This window comes from Mya arenaria, chromosome 17 (genome assembly GCF_026914265.1).
Source record: "Mya arenaria isolate MELC-2E11 chromosome 17, ASM2691426v1".
Taxonomy (NCBI): Eukaryota; Metazoa; Mollusca; class Bivalvia; order Myida; family Myidae; genus Mya; species Mya arenaria.
In genome coordinates, this window is record NC_069138.1 from 51,700,533 (window position 1) to 51,706,665 (window position 6,133).

Here is a 6,133-nt window from a genome sequence, read left to right on the forward strand (position 1 = left end):
AATCGGTGTAAAATTGTGATCCTTGACGTCCGCATTAGGCCCAAATATAATTGATTACATATCTATCGCCATGTACCAACTTCGAACCTACGTTCCCGGAAGGAAAATCTTGAACAATTAAACTAAACATTTGAATTACTGAAAAATGTCATGGGTATTGATCATTTGTTTGAATGGACTCATTGCAAAGTACTTTGTAAAATATCGAAGACAAGTTGTAATTATTGTGAGTTAATTTATACCTGCACTGGCACTCATAAACCATCTTAAGTCTTTTTCTAACTTTATTATCTCATTGGTCATATGATATAAAAACTTAATATTTTTTATATTCATTATTTTCATTTACAGTATTGAATAAAAATACTTTTTTTTTTAAATCTTTTTAAAAACTTTAAAAATGCTTTATGAATACGGCCCAATAATCTTAAAATGGCTTCAAGCTGCACTCTCACGGATTTACCATTTTTACAACTTTTTTATTTTTTGCCTTGGAAAGAGCAAATTTTTGAGTAAATATCCTCAAACCAATAATATAAGATTGCTGACAAAAAATCAGATCGTAGATTTGCATATTTTCGTTCGAAAATTAATGTTTAATGGCCTAAACCGTTACTAAAGGTTTAAGAAATATGCATAAAACATCATTTTTTGAACTTAAATACAAATATCTGCGATCTATTTTTTTGTCAGCAGTCTTATTTAACTGGTTTCCATGGGTTTTCGCAAAAATTGGCTCGTTCCAAGACAAAACATAAACAAGTTGACAAAACGTTCAATTTGTGAGAGTGCAGCTTTAATAACAATATAATAAGTGGGAATTTAGCTCAGTGGATGAGTCTCTTTCTGTGTAACTTACTCTGTTTGCCTTAACTGACCCTCTTGACTTCAAAATGTCAACGTCTGTATGAGCATTCCACGAAACAACACTGTACACCAGGATACAAGTTAAGTGGCTGAGTGGTCAATCATTCAATAACAATTTAGTATTCGTTCGAGTAGTCATACTCAGGATTTCTTAAATGTATTACTTGAACTACTTAAATTATCAGTTCGTATAATGTCAACATGCGAATAAAAAAACCCAGCGCGTACCGAAAGTGACGTGTTTCATTCGTTGTTCTTCATATGGAAAACGTACGTAGGATGGGTATTTCAGGTGCAGTTCTGTTCATATTTACATGTAGTAAAGTGTGGCTGCTCGTTACAGAATAAAATGCAATGTTTTCACTCTCTTGTTGATAACTTGTTTAGCTTCGTATGTGTTAATATTTAAAAAATGTGGTCTGTTTGTACGATATTTTGACAATCTCGACATGTGTATGTTATAAATTCTAACGAATGAGGGCAGACAATTGCCCACAACGGAAATATGACGTTGAGAGACATGACGATCGTCGACACAACGGGAAATGCTTTACACACAAAGATGTCTTTTGTCGGATCAGATTGCCCGGCAGTGAAAATCTGCAATAAAATAAACGAAAACAAACAGCAGACGCAAAGTCGTATTGCTACAGGATGGTGTTGAACGTCACAATGAAAAATACAGGGACAAGCCCAGTAGTCGACACACCACCAATAAACCTTGTTCAGGGGCACAAGGCAACAATCAGTTCCTACTCTGCAAGTTCTACGGCGATACGCATACATTGAACCTGACAAGAAAGAAAGGGTTTACCACTTACATTGAGGCTTAAACAAGCCATGCTGGAGTTGTTTTGGCAGAGCCAGATGTCTCTTTGTAGGGATGTATTTTTTGCCTAGTTTGAATTGTATAATGAAGACGTATATGAAGTATCAATATAAGTACTATTGGTATGATTTGTTTATAGATACATTGCAATACGGCTTGTTAAAAACTTTCACATCCATAACGAGACAGTGTTTTTTTTATAGAAATCATTCCAAATGTGTTTCTCTTTAGCTTCCAGAGCATGTTTTATTCCTATCCAATAGGTAGCTGTTGTCCACATTTAACTGGGCACCAACTCCTTTTAAAGATACCGTGAAAATGGATTAGGTGACTAACCTTACTGTCCTAACCTTATATACAGTTGGAACAATCCATTTCATATAATATGCAACTTTCTTTTTTTAAGAATAGCTAAGTCATACTCAACGGCCCGCGGTGAAGGACTTGAATATACATAACTACATACGTTAGTGTACGGGTTAGAGGGTTTCCAACAGGTTTGCCTCAAGATCGTCAGATTCATATGTAAACGTATTGAACAACCATTCATTGTTGATCCGAAATAGTACAAGGACATACACAATAACATCGTTGGGCTTTACATTTATGCAGGGACTGTTTAAAGGTGCAATATAACTACACGGTTAGTACAAGGAACAATATTATTGTTTGAAATAGTTTTGTTTGGTACCCAAAATAATTGAACTGCATGAACACATTACAAAGGCACAGAATATCAGTTTTAAAAGCACAAGCTTGTTTTTGCTATGGAATCATTATATTAAATACTCATTAAATTCATTAAAGTAATCGTTATTTTGCTACTATTGTATTACTACATTTTAAATTCATATATATATATATGTTTCAAGTGAAGAGAATGGCATCGTGCCATGTAGCTGTCAAGTGGGTCCATGTTTATCAACCTTGATGGTGATATCCCTGTAAATATATTGCATAATGCAACCATGTGTCTTCATTTATTACTAAACTAACCCCAATGCTGGTCAATTGTTTGTTTGTTTGACAACTGGCGACTGGTCAACAGTGCTTGCTAAACATAAACTGGTTACAAGTTTTATTTATTGCATTTTTAACGATTGAATATTTGACAAGAGATCGTAAATGTATGCAACTTATATTCGGAAGAAATATAAATCCGTAAGTATCCATGAAACTCCCTCCTGTCTTGGCAACAGAAGAAGTTCATCATGTTCCTCACCATCGGCAGTCCCTCTAACAACTACAACACGATCATGCACTTACATTTAATCTCACTCTATGTTTTAGCCAGTACAGTTGTCTACACTGAATTAACATATAACAGGTTAAATAAGGCTCATTGAGGCTTAGTCTGATAGCAAAAACTGTCGACTAAGTTATTGCTTCAATCCAATGTATTTTCATTTCTACAATCAAAGTACTAGAAGTACTGCAGGTTTGCAAGATACCGCTGTACTGTGTCAGGTTTCCTTAAGCGACAGGTTCAAGTAGATGCCACATCAATACACAACTAAGAGAGCCACGTAGTGAAAGCCAACGCTTATATGTTGTCGTTTCCTGTGGAATAATACTAAAAGATAAAACTTACGTTCTGTGGTTTGTTCGTGTGTGTTGTCGTTCACAATATGTGTACCAAGTTTTATTTGTATATACTTAACGAATATTGTATTCCTTAGGTAATTTACCATATAACATGCAACATGAATCATTTTTATTGAAAAACATGTATTTGACACGCCGAATGTAAACATTCCAATGTGTAGTTTTTGTAAGAAACTCCTTTATCAGCGGTTGAGTCTGAAAATACCCACGTTCTGTCGGCGGGAACAAAATCTAACTTTCTTGATATTCATACACGTAATGGCACCTTGTTTTTTGTGAGGTCTACCATTAAATTGCATCTTAACTTGCAAAATTGGACTTTAAAGTTGAGTAAGCAAAGGCACTATTCCGTCTTTCTTAAAATAGGTATTTAGGAATATGGAGGTTACGTCGTTATTTTCCTCAACAAAGGTACATGATTAAATTATATATAAGCGTTCTTTAGATGTTTGATTTAATGAATTTCTGTCTTATTGTTTTGACAAAGTGTTTATACATGTCTTTGATCGTGTAGGTAGTTGGTCCTGCGCTTTGTTTATATATTTCAAGTTTCCACCTAGACTTAGATTCGGATTCATATTTTTAATCCTGATATCTGTTAATCGAGTATATCAGTGTGTGTGTATACCACGTGATAAATTACGTCATAAAGGGCAGTCTATGCATCATAAAGAGCCCCGCATATGTTTTGTCACAGAAACTTGATAGTCATTAGTTTCATCAAACACTTCGCCAACCTGTTTCCAAATTCATGTTTTGACAGTGCTCCGTCATACGGCCGTATTGTGAAAAGGTTTGTCGAAGTGTTTAAAGAAACTAAACTCTCAATCAAACTCTGATAAAAGACCGAAGGCAGAGCTCTGTAAGCGGCGTAGACTAGGCCATCTTTCATTAAAAATGGTGAAGAAATAGTGAAGTTAGCTTTGTTTGAGGTATTTTTTTAAATAAAAATATTGCCTTCCGACGTAGCATTTATGACGCAATTTATAACGTGATATACACACACTGTATATTATTCGAGTTGAAAAGATTTTCAATTACACTTGACTCCTAAGATGTGTGGAATCGTTTGCGAAAATTAGTCCTATAGAGGCACTTACATTATCACTAAAAACAAATTTAAACTAGCTATTGGATAATTATATCAAACGTTAAACTATGTGTAATATTTGAATTGAAAATACTGCTTTTACCTCTTTAGGTCTCAATTTAGTAGGCGACGTCACATTTTTTTCATCTTAACGATGTTCTGAGCACTACATAAACGTGCTATTGGTGTTATCGAAGAACGCAAATTGCGAACAACATTATTTCGTTTGAGAGTTATACGTGCTTAGTGAAAATAAAACCACGATGATAGCTGATGATTGTAAGCAAAGTTAAACTTAAAATTAAATTACCCTGTACAATACTATACGTTACGGGATAAATAATTGGCCCGATATGAAATATACTGGGCAAAGGAAACCATATCGGCTGAGAACGAGACTCGAATATGGTTTCATGTGCCCAATATATCCAAAAACCGGTCAACTATTAACCCCATGGCGTTTATATCACGTGATATAAAACGTTGTAGTATGGGACATCTATTCATCGGAATCGGAAAAGCGCCATTTTGGTCACAACGTGACCTCTCCTTAACCATTGTCGTTGCATCATTTCTGTTGGAGGCATGATGTCCATACATCAACCATCAAATGCCCTACGGTTTGAAATTTTGATTCTTTAACTTGAAATTATTATTTTCGTAACACTATATCAAACTAAATCAATGTCTTATTATTGGTGTGTTAGGTCTAAAGTATAATTTTAGCAAATATTATAGGCTACAAATCGGTTCGTTTCAAAGTTCTTAATATATATATAACTATAAATTTAACCACAAAATCTTTGTTCGGAAACCATTGAACAGACATATTGTTATTCAGCCCGAATTGTAACTACGACGTAATATCATCATATGATACTGATATAGTGGACACCTAAAAACACACAAAAAGTTTGAAGTGTTTCTCTTCCTAACAAATGGTTTAAAAGATGACTTATCAGGCCATATTTAACAGCTCTCAACAGTTAAGATTTTCAATTAGCTATTTATCTAAAAACTAACAGATCTCTCAGGACATTCTGATAAAGCAAAGATATATTACCTGCGATGTTTTTTTAATTAATCTTTGATAACAGTACTGCTCGTGATTTGCTAAAACTAAGGGATAACTTCCTTCTTACTGTACTATGTAAGAGATAGGCACTGATAGGAAGGGCGTTTACCTCGGAGACCAGACGCAGGAAAAATGTACTTATTAGCGTAAATGTTTGGTATTTGGCAATGCTGAAGGAAACATTAATTTACATCGCTTGTTATGTTGCAAGTGTGGGTAAGGATAAGTTGTGATTCTTGAAACGGCGCTGTACGAGAGCACATTTGAGTGTTGACTGTTAATGAGCAACGTTTGTGAAGAACAGAACAGAACAGAATGTTTATTAAACTTAAGCATAAATAGCTCACCGATATTCACACAATAAGAAAAAAGACATGCATGGATATTATATATTATGCATATGAATTCTTTTATAGAATAATAAGTGTTTAATAGTCATATGGTTTAAACTCAAAATCTTCAAGTTCGAATAATTTAAATTTTACACAGAATGGTGATAATTTATACTTAAATCCATTTGAAGAGGTGCTGAAAGAATGGGAATACTTCAGTGTACCAACATTATTGACAATTGTTATCTGTCCGTTTATGAAACTAGGCTGTAAACTCAAGCTACTACGGTGCAATTTGAAAACATGATAAGCGTATGCTCTTCTTGTAAAAAATT